We start from the raw sequence: 16,474 nt of genomic DNA on the forward strand, positions 1-16,474 counted from the left end.
ATACATGAGGGGGACAAAATATTAGGAACACTTTTCAATATAACGCACTCCTGAAAACCACCACCACCCACTACGACCTCAATAATAAACATGAAGTAGAATTACAATGTCAACAAAAACTGAAAATGAATAAGCTTTGTAAAAAAATAAAGTGGCTGGTGAGTGTTTGTGTATATATATATATAAAAAATTCAAAAACAGAGTCAGTGTGCCAGACAGCCGTGCCGACTGAACCCCAGCATGAAAGGGCAGGTGGTGATTCGCCCGTCCCAGGTTCTCAACATAATAATGAGGCATTGTGAACCTCCTTGGCACGGCTGCTGCTGCTTTCCTCTGCCTTCTGTCTTCCTCTGAGGGCAGAGCGATGATGAGTTATTTTTCTGTAGCTTGGCACAGCATGACACATTCAGCTCCCCAGATGGTCCTCACCGTGATTCAGTTAGTCGCCTTGTCTGTTGCTGGGCAGCATGTGCGGGCCAATGAAACATCACACACACTTCGGAGCTTAGTTTCACGTGGCGAAAACCAGCAGCCACCAACACAGGACATGATTTCCCCCCCCCAAAGGATTCTCATGAATAAGTTTTCAGGCCTGTAATGGCCGCCATTCAGAGCAGTGGCACCGAAGAGGGGGAGGAGGGGGCATAGGACTAATAATCAACTGAAATTTTTCCTCCTGTTACTGTTATTATGACTCAAAATGTATTATTTTGTCTGTTACTATGTTTACAGGAGCCAAAAATAAAGCTTATATTCTGTCAATAGTGCTCAAACTGACACATTGGATGCAAAATAAAAACAAAATGAGAAGTTGCAGTGCAACGGTTTGTTTGAGTATCCAAACAATTTGTTAAACTAAAGGAAATGGGACAAATTAGCTTAATATGAGAAAAGTCTTTATTTGATTTAACCATAAATGTTGTAGTTAAGCAATAAAGATGACTGGGGGTATGCTTGTGTGACTAATCAATTAGTTACATCTAGTTAGTAATACAATCCACAGTAAAGTATTGATGTAAGCAATAATTGCATCAGTCTGTTAACAGGTTCAGTATGTATATATGTATTGTCCGAACATGCCTAAAGAGAGAGGGTGAACAGCCTGCTATCATTAGTCTGTCCATGTTGTTTACAACACAGCTTTATAGGGGGGCAATAATAGATAAGATAATAAGACTTTACTGGTCCCAGAGGGGAAATTTACAGCCAGTCAGACAGTCAGAAACAAGAGATCCACCTACAGAAACTCTAACTTAGGAACAGAACAAAAGGAAACATATGTCACAAATGGCCACATTGTTTAAATTAAATAGATGTCTGTGAAGAAACATCCCAGAACTCAGTACCAATGGCAGAGGTTAAATAAAGGCCAAAATAATGACAATGATCTAATGTTAAGGAGCAAACAAACGAGTGAAGGATGTGACTGAAACCTACTGAATCACTGTATCATCAAGATTATAACCCTCTCAGACTTTTTCACTGCTGAGTTGAGTCTCTAAACATGACTTTAGCAGATCACCTCGGGCCTTGAGATCATCTCAAGCTGCCACTCCTGCGTGTTTTTGTGATTAGCACATGTACCGTCACCATGGAGAAGCTATAAACTGTGGCTGGCCTGGATAATATTCCACCTGGTCGCGTTAACCTGACTCCATACACCACACATTATTCTTCCTGGAATAGTTTCAATTACAGCTCCAGACTCGTGAATCAGTACATTAGTCACCTCCTAACACATTCATCGTATTCAGTACTACCTCTCTGCACATGAGGCACTGTGTGGCTGAAGCTAAATAAGAGAAAAAGTGGAGAAAAAAAAACACCTGTTTATTCAAAAGAGAAGAAAAAGCTGTATGAATGAGTAATGAAGACACGAGGGAACACCGCCCTGGATTGCTGGTGACTTTACAGTCTTGTTTTAATCAAATCACACACCAAATGTTCTCAAGTAATCATGCAAGCCAGACTGCTTTTACTGTTCATAGCAAGAACATTTTTCTCTCTGAGAAGCTGAGTGAGGACAAAGTGTCACTGGAGTTCTTCAGGCATTGTACACTGGGCTGCCATGTTGAGGAACGGCTATAAATAAATTCAGTCATTAAAACAGTTTTATATTGGCATAACCCTTGCATTCCCTGTTGCAGTTTGATCACAGGCCAGATTCTGTAAAGACGACATGTAGGCTACTTCCACAGGTTGATAGTTGGCATAAAAACACATAATTATGGAAACAGATATTAAAACAGTCCGTAATATTTTAAGAGGTCACTCATTTGGTTCACAAAAATTCTGCAAAGTATTTTTCTTTGATATATGGTATTTCTTTTTGCATATTTCTTTGAACAATAACGCTATAATAATAAATAATAATAATAATCAAACGCTCATAACAGAAGTATTCTGCAGCAGTGAAGGAAGTATCCAGATCCTTTACTTAAGTACAGCAATGTAACACTATTCCATTACGAGTCCTGCATTCAAAACATTATTTAAACCTGAAACTAATGGCCACTTGAGAGCACTAGAAACAAGTAGTGAATATAACACTCATCCCCTTTTAAGTTGATATGTTGAACTTGTTAGCAAACAGTTGCTTATTTCCACATCCAGCAGTTACGGAGCAACATTATCATTCATTTGGAGTCGTGTTTCTGTCCACCTAGTGAATGTAAGTCCAATATTCACTCTCTTTTTGCTCTGTTTTTGCTCTCTACCAACTCCTGAGGGAAATATCTGGCTCTTTAGCTGCTAAATGCTCCACTATGTTCACCAGCTAGTCTCCCGCTAACTGTGTCTGTTTGCTGTTTGGTGCTGAGCAGGTAGTGTACAGAGGCTTTTTAGAGCTTTTTCTCTGAAAACAGCCCCCTGCTATGGCCAAAAATGACGCTATGTGAGTGCTGACAGTGAACTAAAACAGTAAAGTTGCAGCCAGACAACTAAACAATGAGCTGAAACTCAGTTTAAAAGCTCTGTCAAGCTGAGGGGAGCTGCAGAGTCACTGATAATTCTCTAAGTTCTACAAGTGACAGCACTTGCATTGTCATTTGATACATTGCTATTATAGAAATATTGATTATAGATGCTTTTAGTAAAAGTACTCATCATGCAGAATGGCAGAATAGAGTATTTTTATGATATAAATGTATATTATGCATATTAACACTGATGTAAACTTAATTTTAATATTGCAGCTGGTTGAAGTATACCTCAATTAAACTAGTTTACTTATTATAGGGGTATCATGTATAAGAACCATATTTTCTAATCATATTTTATATACTGATCATATGTTTGTGACATATGTAAAATGATAATCCTCAGCAATATACCCAACAAATGTGAGTTAAAGTCAGATACCAGATGCCCCGCCCCTCTGTGATGTGATGGTTTTTATATCAAACAGCCTCCAGTGCACTTAGACACAGAGCTAAGTGGCTCACTGTTTGCTTGTTTATTCAAAGTTTATTAATATTAAACATGTCGTGTGTCCAAATTGCACCAAATTCGATGGTTTGAACGGTTTTCGAGATATGCGAAGGACACACATACAGACAGACAAACCGCATTTTAGTTAGATGAACTGTAGTGCCCATTCAAAACATGTTTGAAATATCCTGCAGTAAGTCTTGAATGTATATGTTCAAATTTTAATTCACAGTACACAGTTCAATAGTAGAGCTTAAGTCTCTTAAATTTGTCAAGTCATTATCACTACAGATGTAATCCCACCTCCGCCCACAATGTGGGTTGCAATGGCAGAGTAGCGCTGTCCATATTTCTGCATATTGACGCCACGGGAAGAAGAAGGAGCAGAAGCAACGTTGTTTATGATGTATTTTTGTATATTTCTCAAGAACCACTTATCCAAACAACTTCACACTCAATACTGTACTTCCTTTCCTCAGCAATACACCTGCCAAGTGTGAAGTTGATTGGATAGATGGTTGTTGAGATACGTGAAGGACACACATACAGACAGAGATTCCTTCCTAGATACATTTACCTACTTTTTTGCTGGCTAATCAGTCTTATGTCTGAATGTGGCCTATATCAAAAAAAAATTGGCTGGAGGATTTTAATTTAGTAGTCATTTTGGTCATTCAAAAGAAATAATTTCAAGACCTGCTTTCATGGTATTATTTTTGGGGTGTAACTGCTTAATTGATTAATTCATTCATTCATTAAGTGCCCCTGCCTAGTTTGCCATGGTGGGTGCCACACATCCCTACTCTGTTACACCCTGGCTTCCACCCCTTTTCCTAAAGAGAGAAATTAGAAGACGGCAGATGGCAGTGTCTGATTAGTCTGGTTAGGTTCAGTCACAAAAACCACTTGGTTAGGTTTAGGGAAAGGTCATGGTTTTGGTTCAGATAAGTGCTTAGTACTGTTAAGGTTAGAGAAAGATTGTTGTTTGGGTTAAAATTTCTACTTCCTTAAGGTGAGAAGACCTTCATCATCATGGTTACAATAATAATGTGATTAAGGTAAGGGGACACTCATGGTCATGGATTTAAAAAAAAAACAATGCTGACATGTTGGAAACTGGAAACTAACAGTGATCTCCTGTATAAAAGTCTGATGTTCTGTTGATCATCCATCCACCCCGACCTCCCCCCTCCTCTCTACACAGACTTTGTTACTCTGCAATAATGCCATCTGATTTATTAATAGTTTTCCCACAAAATCCTATTTTATCTGATAATTACTTAATAACTTTACTCCCTCACAAATTCACCATCTTGTTGATGGTGCTGCAGGCTCATTGTAAATGACATTCGACTCCATCGCCTGTTTAAAAAAGAGTTCTACCAAACTGGAGGAATCTCACTTATGCTAGAGCCACCTTTTACTCATCATTAATAGAGGAGAATAAAAACAACCCCAGGTTCCTTTTCAGCACTTTGACCAGGCTGACAAAGAGTCATAACTCTGTTGATCCACGTATTCCTAAAGCTCTCAGCTTCTTTAATGATAAAATTCTAACTATTAGAGACAGAATTCATCATCTCCTGCCCTCAAATGACACTGATTTATCCCCAAACACAGGAACTTTAGAAACAGCTGTAAAACCTGATATATATATATATTTCAACGATTTCTTCATCTAAACCATCATCTTGTCTCTTAGACCCCATCCCAACTAGGCTGCTTAAGGAAGCCTTACCCTTAGTTAGCACTTCTTTACTAGATATGATCAATCTGTCTTCAGTAACAGGCTATGTACCACAGTGCTTTAAAGTAGCTGTAATTAAACCTCTTCTTAAGAAGCCTACTCTTGATTCAGACATTTTAGCCAACTATAGACCTATAGCTAACCTAATCAGTTGTGTGATTTTCTACATAATAGTTAATTTGAGGATTTTCAGTCAGGATTTAGAGGCATCATAGCACAGAGACAGCACTGGTGAAAGTTACAAATGATCTCCTAATTGTATTGGACAAAGGACTTCTCTCTGTACTTATTAGATTTTAGTGCCACATGTGACACCACTGACCATCACATTCTATTACAAAGACTAGAACACTTAATTGGCATTAGAGGAACTGCATTAAGCTGGTTTAAGTCCAATTCAGTATCAATCGATATCAGATCGATTTCAGTTTGTACACGTTAATAATGAATCCTCCATGCATGCATGGTTCTGTGCTTGGACTAATACTATTGACCTTATATATGCTTCCTTTAGGTAATATTATTCAGAAACACTCCATAAATTTTCATTGTTATGCAGATAATACCAAATTATATTTATCAATGAAGCCAGATGAATCCAGTCAGTTAACTAAACTCCAAGCATGCCTTAAGGACATAAAGACCTGGATGACCTGCAATTTTCTCATATTAAACTCAGACAAAACTGAAATTATTGTGCTTGGCCCTAAACACCTTAGAAGTTCTGCTTGAGGTTTCTTCCCGTTAAAGGGGAGTCTTCCTTTGCTGCTGACACCAAGTGCTGCTCATGGGGGAATGTTGTTGTCTCTGTAAAATAAAGTGTACAGTCTAGACCTGCTCTATGTGAAAAGTGCCCAGAGATAACTTCTGTTATGATTTGGCACTATATAAATAACAACTGAATCCAATCCAATCCAATCCAATCCTACTATAGCCACTACAGTGTGTTGTCACTTCAATGTAAATATATGTCGATTTGGAACACTTGCTGAAACGTCCTGTGAGCTTAGGAGAAAGGTATTCCAACCTTCTTAAGAGTTAATGGGCAACTAAAAATGGGAATCCATTGTGGGTAGACCACCATTGCTCAGCATCATTGTAGTGGTAAAGGTGTTTAATTGCTCTGACTGTTGCAGTATGTTCTCAATCAGAAGTCAGTCCTCCTGAATTCTGTTTTAAATGGCATTAAAGAGATAGCTTTCTCCACACCAAACACCGCCAAATCCTTTACTCCTACCAGTATGCTGATTCATCATTTTCAGTGATCAGTCATTCTACTCTGATGTCACAAGCACCCACACATGTGAGCCGTGCTTGGCCATTCATTCATAAGAAAAGATGGAGTAGAGCAGCAGCGGACTAGGCACACTGCCCTGCGGGGCATCTATGATCTTGGTGTGAGTGGAGCAAGTGTGACTTCCACTTCTCGCAGCCTGGGTCCATTGGAGGGCTTAAGATCCGATTGCAGGTGCTCAAAGCCTGAAAGCTCAATCCAATTAACAACATTCCTTACATAGGTTAAGCTTTTTTTCCTGCATCTTCTGTAGATCTACTGAGGAAGTCCTTAATCTATCACAGCACTTTAGGGTGAGAAGTGTGAGAGCTACAGGCCAGCTACAGGGACAATGATGGTGATCTTCAGACAGGTGGGGATTACAGCCTGTGCCAGGACAGGTGGAATATGTCAGAGCAGACATCTGCCAGTTGACTTGAACACACTCAGAGAATAGAGCCAGGGATGCCATCAGTACCAACGGCCTTTTGCACATTTACTCATATTAGAGGCTTTCTCAGCCCAGCTGACAGCATCTGTGTCAGGTAGTGGATGCTTCAGGCAGCAAGGGACTCTCAACTCACTGTCAAAACAAGTTTAAAATTGCACCCAACTGGGGTAATTTCAGTCACTGGCCTATTTTGTGGTACTTGCAGCATGACCAGTGCATCAGAAATGGTGAAAATTGCAAAGTTCTGTAATGCTTGGGTGTGGCCAGCGGGCTTCATAACTCCCCCCAAACCCAGGGCCATCTTGGAACAAAGTTTCTTTGATATTCAAGAAATTCAGTGTGTTCACTGCTCTTATAATTCTCAACATAATACATGTTTTTTCTATTTTTTTTGCCCAACAGGAAGTCATCCAATTTAAATTTTGTGCGTCAATTTTCATTTCAGGAACACACATTTGAGGCCTTTAGGATGTGCAAAAACTCATGAAACTTTGCACCTTTGTTCAAAGTGGTAAATATTTCAATTAGTATCACAAATGGGTTTGGGTGTGGGATTTCTGCTCTATAGCACATGCATCAGAAGTTGCTTAATTTTATATCTGATATGGGTCTTGGGTTTGGGTGTGGCAAAACGGTGATGACCCATTCATCGCTGCTTGTGGCTTTAATTATTGATTAATCTTCTTGATTAATTGATTAGTTGTTTGTTAATGCTAATCACTGTTTCTCAAGCCCAAGATGCAACCTAAAATGTCTTGTTTAGTTCTGACTAACAGTCCACAACCCAACAAGATTACTGTCATAGAGGACTAGAGAAACTATTAGAAAATATTCACTATTAATAAGCTGGAACCAGAGAATTTTAGCATTTTTTCTTAAAAAATGACCTAAAACAATAAATCAATTATTAAAATAGTTGCCAATTAATTTTCGACCAGTTGTTGCAGCTTTAATTTCCCTTTTGTCCATACAGTAGCAGTTCCAGCCCATTTAAACCACAGGGGCCACACTGGGGCCAGCTGTTCTTTTAGAGGTGCCTGTTAAATGAACTAATTTTAGCAGTGGAGAGATTCAGAAGCCAATCAGAGAGGTCATATAACAAAATAAAATGTAAAATAAGACAAATAGTGTCATTTTACCAATAAAGTAAACAACTTCAAATTTGTCATACTGTTCTATTATTTGATTTATATTCCCATTGAAAATTCATATATAGATACTTGACTTACATATTTCTAACATATTTTCTTAGTATTCAAAAATATTTACTTTAAAGCTTACACTCTGCAGGTGAGAAGTACTGACAACTGCTCACATCAAACAGTATCAATACATGTATCAAATACATGACTTACACACTCTTGTATTTGCATTACATAGAAAAAATAGCCTGCAAGCCCTATGGTATTCTAGTTATTTTAAGCGCATTACTCATTATACGGCACAGCTTAAAAATAAATAAAGAATGAAGAAATACTCACAAACATCCAGACCTTTTACATGCTTTCCCTGGACTAGACAGCCACAATAACACAACAGCTTCAGGGATAAGCCAAACAGCCTACAGCACATAATAGACCTCTTTGCTACATTCTTGTTAAGAGGATAATAATGATAAAGATTTTTATCTTTAAAAAAAAAACATTTAACCTTATTTATCTATTTAAAGACAAATAACACAATACGTTTTATCTGACTCATGTTATCTGACATTGAAGTATTCTCCTCTCTTTTATGGAGATGAAGTATCTATGTTGTGTCTCACTTCAGGTGTTGCAGTGATTATTTCTTTTAATAAAAGAACACATCACTGTTAGCTAACTCTAACAAAAACACCAGAGCTAATATCATTAGCAACAATGGAAAACAAGGTAACTCTCCCAATTGTATGTATCTAATAGAAATGTAAATTTCTTCAACAGACTTCACAGTTCACATCAGAATTTCTTTTCTGGCAACTAGTCCATTCACAGTTGAACAATGACCACATCTGACTTTTACGCTTAACTATTTTTTAATCAAAGGACGCAAACTTCATTTTACTTTCTTCCCTCTGATAGACGTCAATAAGCCTGACATATCGTGCTAGACTACACATTCTAGCCGACATTTACCAGCTGTTACAACCCAGAAGGACGCTGTTCCACTCATCTGAGAGAGCTCAATGAAAAATGGGGAAGGTATGGCTACGAAAACAAATTAGTAGACAAAGATGATGATTACATCTTTTTATTTTTTTTGGTATGAGGAAGTCCTGACTTTCCTTGGTTCCTCAGAGTCATTGGATTTTAGGGCTGCCACAAGGGGTCCAGGATTGTTGGGGGCACTGGCTCCCCTGGCCCCTGTCCAGACCTGCCACAGAATCCATGGTCTTTGACTCTGGTCTGTGTTGTTTGGCAAAGTCTGCCAAAAATAGCTTCAACTCTTGCTGCCCTCTCCACAGTGGTCTTTGTACATTGTGAAGAGTAAGAAAGATCCTTAAACAGCATTCAGAACTGCAGCACTGACTCAGTGACCCAGTCTCCTTGTGAGAGGAAGATGTGGAGTGTTGGATGACTCGGGGGGGATGTGGATATAGAGGGGGGTAGTTGACCCTCCCCTCACAGCTGTGAGTCCTTTTCCACCCCATAGCCTCTGTCCTCAGCCCCCCAGGCCCTCCTCCCCATGCTCCATGCCCAGCGCATGCCCACCCTCCCCTTGTCTCAGCGAGCGGCTGTCTAGGACAGATTACGCTGGCAGGCGCCCAGGCTGATGCCAGGCCCTCAACAACAGAGTGGCCTTTGTGCTGAAATGACAATCCGCAAAGTCAAGCCAACATCTGCAGGATAAAGGGTTGGAGGGGTGGGAAGGTCAGCTGTGGGGAGGAAAGGCCAGAGTGGAACAGAAGGGCAGGAGACAAGAAGGAAGAAAAACACTTGAGGACTCAGCTGGACATACCCATCACCCCCCATCCCACTCTCACGCAAAAATGTCTATGTTATGCTACAGTATATGCGACATCAGATGCACTGCAAAATTTACATTGCAGTTTGTTTTGGATAAAATTCCATTGGACATGCAAGACTATCTCTCATGGCTTGACTGGGACATAAAATCAGCCCTGGCATTTTTGGCCAACCCCCACAATCAGTCGAACACCACCCACTACTACACCATCCTTGTGGTCCCCTTAAATATGTGTACTGTACTATTCCCCCAAACCACTACAAAGCTGAGTAGTAAGTGATGTGAACAAGTATACCAGTGCAAGTGGACCACTGTACTCAGATAGCAAAAATGATATGGCCCAGATCTGGCCCAGAGCCTCCATAAGTTCTGGGCCAGAGCTGTAAAATGGACCCGGGCTGGTGTCCTTTGGCACAACGGGCCAATAACGGTGCAGATCCGTTTTTCACTGGCACTGGGCCAGCTCCAGAACAGATGAGATTATTTTGTAGTCATGTGGCCGAAGGTGGGCCAGATCTGGTTCAGTTCTGTACTGGATCCAGCCTAGAGCTTCCATACCTTCTGGGGCAGATAAGTAAAATGGACCCAGGCCAGCGTCCTTTCTTATTTGGGCCGGAACTCGGCCAGCTCCAGATCGGATGAAGATCACTTTCTAGCCATTTCACTCAGATATTTGCTGTATCTGAATTAGTTCTGGGCTAACCTTTATCTTTTTCATAACTACATTCAAACTAAAAAAAGGTATCTCTAGATATAAATTTCTAGAATTATAGTAACGTTCCTATACACGTCGACACGCACTGAATTAAGCAAATAAAGTGAAAAAGTGAATGCCTTCATCATGACTGGTTGTAATAAAAACAGAAATCGTAAGTTATGACAGGAGATGTTACCTGCTTTGTTGGTCGTTCACTGTACAGTCAAAATCTGGTGAAGTGTACTCTACTCATGGTGGATCAACTCCATAAAAACCTGAATGAAGCGTGACATGACATCAAATTGGGTTTACCTGTGCACTGTTGAGTGTAAACTGAGCGCCTCCTACAATTTGTTATCAGCACACACACCCCCAGCAGAGTGGGACATTTTTAGTGCTGCTACTGTAATTAAAATTTGCATCTGCTGTGTCAGACTGTAATGCCAAACAAACAAAGTAAATTTAGTTTTAAGTTTTTGCATTTCCAAGTACACTGCTTTTCATTTTGACCGGGGCCACAACGGCTGATTATTTTCATTATGGAGTACTCAACTGAGTAGATTGGATTTTTAAATTCATGACCCAATGAAAAGCAATGCATTTAAAATGGGACACAAAAAGATAAAAAATAGTGTAATCATGTCATATGACAATAGCATATGACATATAAAGAAGTCCTTTGAAACCCGTAATATACATATATACATACCAGAACTAAGTATAAAAACTGACCTTTAACACACCAAATCACACTGGGAAGAACTACGTCAGGGACCAAGCAGTAAGGCTCAAGAACACCAGGTGTGTAGCACAAAACATTGCTATTTATTTACAATTTAATTTCATCTTAAAATTCAATTTCAAAATACAAAAAGGACACTAGACAAAAGTAATTTTAAAACTAGGGACCTTTTACTCAAATTAAGATCAACTAAACAAACAGCAACCTATAATGAACTCAACATAACTGGGGGGCAGGAACAAACCATTAACTATATCAAAAATGAACTTTAATACCAACAAAGATTTGAACCAAGAAATTAGTCACAACCAAACTAATTGTCAAACCAAAAACTAAAAAAAACAACAACAAAACTTATAATAATTAAGTTTAACTGGATCCCCCACCCAGCTGGCCTCTCCCATTGCCTGCTTGTCACTTCCAGGCGCTGCTTCTTTTGGCCAGGGCAGGATTTGCCGGATCCATGAAAAACAAAAAGGTATTGTGTTTAGTGCGGCTGCCACAGTAATCATGAATGCAAAATATATGTAAAATTGACAGTACCTTTATGAAGTCAGCCACTGCTGCTCGGTGGAATGTTGTGATGCCCATAAACAACCAATTGTGAAGTTAAAAACACAAAACATAACTGCTACTGCAAAAGACTAGCACAATGCTATATCTGAAATTTACCGTGGTTAATGCCTCTTTAGCCTTGGCATGATCTTTGCGGCCACCTCCGCAGTCAGACACCAGGTTAAACCATCGGATAGCGTATGAGTCGATCTCGCTGTCCGGAGCACTGCTTGCAGCTTGGTTCTTCCTTACAGTCCCTGTTGAGAGAGAATGTCCATCAGTGACCAAAATTCTCCATTTTCCACTTAGCCCAGCTAATAACCCACTGTTTTGATAGCTGCTTTAGAGGATTGAAAAAAGTATGTCCAATGGGTCAGTTAAGTGAAAATAGATTATGCAACACCTAGGGATGTCAACAATTAATTACAGAATTTCCTCAAATAGCACCTCAACTGCAGAGACATTTATAGTTTGTGAATTATATATGTACTAATGTCCTTGGAGGCCCATTCAGTCCCATTGTATTTATAACTCAGCACCTGTATGCAGTACAAACTCCATTCAAATTTCAAAATGCTCAGTATTGCACACCGATCAACTGTACTTAAGCTTAAGATGACATGTACTGTAAGTTTATGAGTTACATAATGCATTAACACCGTGTTGGTGGAAAATCCGTAACACGTTCACATCAGAATCGCCACACACAGGTTACTGCTGTGAAACCAGTGGCCGTTGAAGTTCAACTTTTGTTCCACGAACAAACCGACTACAAGCACAGAGTTGAGTGAACTTCTCTCTTAGCTAGTCGCAATAACTAAATGAATAACCAAATAAAATATGCTTTTCAATGGTAACACGTATTGCAGCGCATTACACCGTGCAGGAGGTTTTAGTATTTATCACCAAGGACACTGAATTTTAGTCACAATTTCAAAACACACATATTTCTAACTTGTTACACAGCGATCAGACAATGAATTACAGTTAACTTTAGATGAATTTTTAACTTCTTGAGATGTCTTTGATTTACTTATCCAATAAGACTCCAAAACTTTAACCTGGATTTGAAAATGTACTGTAATGATGGAGAAATCAAAGCAGGAAAAAAAAAAAAAAAACGTACCCTACTAATCCGTGGCAATCTGTGGGAACCTGAACCTGAAATAGAGACCAGTTGTGCTGTCAAATGGCGCTGTTTCACACCAATGTTAGCAGTTAGCCTTAAGGTTAGCCGTTAGCCTATATGCTACTGGCTACATTCCTATGAGCAGGTAACGTAACGTTAGCAGATAGTAAGATACGGATGAAAAGCAAGTTATGGGCAAAATTGGTTGTAACATCACTAATAACAAACACAGAGTTGTTTATTCATTATTAATTATAACTTACTTAGCTAGTTAAGTAAACTAGCCCAGCTAAAAAGCTAGCAGTTAACTATATAATGCTATTAGCAAGCTTAAATAGGAAGTCAGAACCTTCTGAAATTATGTTAACAAGCATTAAACCACATTAAACACTGTTTTGCTACAACATTGTACACCTTACCGTTATAAATAATTTTCAAAAGCTGGAAGAAAAGCCGCCAACTGTCTCCTGCTTCTCCTTGGTCCGGTCAGATCAGCCTGAACAAAAGAAAAAGAAAAAAATTTGCGCGCTTGTTCCCACAGTCCTGGCCCATAAATACTTTGACTCTGCTGACTGATTGCGAGTCTAAATGCCATGCCCACTCGTCAGCCTGTATGCGGTCCGTATCTGGCAGGGGGACGTAAAACGGGTGAGACTGTAACACAGATCTGCTGGTTTGGAGGCGGATCCGGTCCAGAGTCAGTTGCTATATCTCGCTCTTGACTGAGGTGGCTGTGGAGAACACATTATCCATACTAAAGTTGAAGTACAAGTAATTGTCAACTTCGTTGCCTGTTGTTGGAAATGAAAACTATTTTCTTCCCTCTACTAAGCTAATACTTGAGCAGGCATACATTTAAGCACAGTAGAGCTACAGATGTAACCTATGTATTATACAGGATTTTCATGAATCTTTATCAAGAAAACCCTTAGCCTAATAATTTTAATAATATTATGATATGATATGGACCTAGGTCACTCATTGCTTAGCCAACGCTAATGTTAGCTAGTTAATGCTAGAATCAAGGACGTATAAAGAGAACTGGATACAGCGTTGGTGGTGGGGCCCCATTCATTCCTATGAAAGTTGTTCAGTGGCGCATAAAGCCATAAAAGTTCAATTGCGGGTATAAAATTATCCAGATCTTCCACATACCTTCCGCATCTGTGCTGTCCATAGAGCAAGTACACTAGTGTTTCCTTTAACCCGCCTCCCAACTGCATGCACACCAGCGACAACCGCCAGCCGAGATGGCTAACTTCCGGTTTAGCCCTAAGCTAACATATATGGGAATAAAATAATTATTGTATGGCTCTGCTAGACTTTCCAAATGTTATCGGGCCGAAATGATCAAATTCTGATCTGAAATCTACCCACTGTTTTATAGTCGGACCTTTTCCTATGATTGTATGTGGGAAAAATGCTTTTTGGGCTAGTGTGCATCAGGTGACGGACCCAGAAGTTGTAATTACACGGTTTGGCCACTATGTTATATTGGCTTCACAGTTCGGCACTGTTCCTGGGGGCTTGGTTAGAATAGGCAGCCAAAATTGCAACATTATTAAGGAACTATGCTAGGCTACAAAAACAATGCCAAACAGCTAGTGCACCAACAGTAGCTGATAGTCTCAATGTATGATAGCATTCCGATTATTTTATTACCATCGTCATTAATTGAATTAATCATCATTCATTATCGTCATTATGGCATGGCACATGATCTCCCTGCACCCTGCCTGCAAGTCCCTGTTTCCCTGCATGCTACTCCTGGCTTACCACTTCAACTACACTCTCCTCCTGCTCACTCTGCTCCTCGACTTCCCTGTCACATGCCTGCTCCTCTTCCTGCTCCTCTGTCTGCTCCTCTGCCTGGCAGTGGCCATGGCCAACCACCTCTCCTCCTTCCACCTGTTGCTGCATAATGGCAGGTACTGCTGTTACCGTAGATGTTGAAGCTACTGCTGCAGCCCTTACAGCACATATACCTGTGATTTTTGCACATTTGGTGGCATCTGCATCTAGATTCTTCATTTATTTGGCCCGCAACTTCTCTGGACCCTCTTTTGTTTTTGCTTATCCATCTTGACAACTGACAAAGACACCCTCCCTCATTCACAGATGTTTGGCTCTGAGCCATGGCAACAGAGAGGACACAGGGGGAGGGGTGGGGCTGGCCCAGTAAGAGATATGATTGGGCCAGCCAAGTGTCATTATAGCAAATGAACCAACGGGCTGCTGCCCCTGCTTTATGGGCTGGTCCTTAGCAAAAAAAAGAGAGAAAAGATTATTTATTCATTTATTTAAAAAAAAGTTAATAATATTGTCCCCAAGCTGCGTCAGCCCACTGGGAAAATCCCAGTATGCCAGTCCAATACTGCTATCTCTCTACAGATGCTGTGTAATTGTGATAATGTCACCTTTTTGAGGATATTTGCATGAAGGGAACTTGTCTTTAAGCTGCACGAGGCAACTTTAACCTTTGGCAGCTACTGGTGACACTTTGAGGTAACAGAGGCTTTAAACATCTGAGGGATTTATAATCTATTCAATCTGTAAAGTGACATTAGCAAAGTATATGTGGTTGTGCATTTTATCACATCCGAAATGTGATAAATTGTAAAATTTAATGTACTATACTGTTTTGCACTAACAAAACCAAACACATAAAACTACATTCAATTGAGCAAAAGTTTGTTTTGCACAAAGCTGTTTCCAGAGCCACACCACCACCGCCCATTAGTCTTTGATTTTTGACCATTTCCCTTGTACATTTTGGACTTCAGGAAATCCATGGTGCTCATAAACACCACAGTTGAAGATGTAACAACTTTAGTATACACAGAGGCATTTATTACACAATTTTTATATTGCACTGAAAACTACCACACACACATAGCCACATAGATTTGGTCAGTACTGTCATATTCATTTGGAAGTGTCACATCAGGATGAACACAGCTGCTGCTAATAAAATCCCTAACGAGCAAGTTTGATTTAGGTGTGGGAATTAACAAGCACTGACATAAGTATGCTGCTTGCTCCATAACGTATTTAAATCATGATTACCCATTATTAATTGCTGTTTTCCATACTGTGACATCTTTGTGACAAGACTGCTTTAATGTGTCATCAATCTAAGTTTGGTTAAAAACATACAACAACATGTTAAACAGGATGTAAAATATAATTTTTCATTCACTTTTTAAACAACATTCTAGTCCAACACCAGGGTGGTAGATTTTAGATGTTACTGTGATGTAAATAACATGCTCTGCCTTGGAATTAGCCCCTGGCTAATTATGTGCCCAAAATGAATTTCTTTTTAAAGCTGCACGAATCTATATTTTTTATATTATCAAATGGCTATGCATAATATGAAAGGTGCTGCTTGTTGTGACAAACTCACAAAGAATTAACAACTCTGCAGTTCCCCTAAGCTCTAAGCACCCTTCTACCCTCTCCAAAAACTATAAAAGACGTAAGATTGAAGGTTTTTGATGTTTAT

At 39.6% G+C, this 16,474-nt stretch overlaps 1 long non-coding RNA gene across 6 annotated transcripts; it reads right to left on the reverse strand.

Moving 5' to 3' along the window:
- Positions 1 to 11,347: 11,347 nt before the first annotated feature.
- LOC137185302 (uncharacterized) lies at positions 11,348 to 15,091 on the reverse strand. 6 transcript variants are annotated; one of them, XR_010928813.1, is made up of 4 exons: positions 14,746 to 15,091; positions 13,389 to 13,465; positions 12,967 to 13,001; positions 11,348 to 12,097 (listed from the first exon to the last, which is right to left on the reverse strand). It is a non-coding gene; the product is annotated as an uncharacterized lncRNA (long non-coding RNA). The 6 variants fall into 6 exon arrangements; XR_010928812.1 differs by lacking the exon at positions 14,746 to 15,091 and adding an exon at positions 14,125 to 14,681; XR_010928815.1 differs by lacking the exon at positions 14,746 to 15,091 and having other exon boundaries at positions 11,348 to 11,848; positions 11,958 to 12,097; positions 13,389 to 14,044.
- Positions 15,092 to 16,474: the final 1,383 nt, after the last annotated feature.

This window comes from Thunnus thynnus, chromosome 6, assembly GCF_963924715.1.
Source record: "Thunnus thynnus chromosome 6, fThuThy2.1, whole genome shotgun sequence".
Taxonomy (NCBI): Eukaryota; Metazoa; Chordata; class Actinopteri; order Scombriformes; family Scombridae; genus Thunnus; species Thunnus thynnus.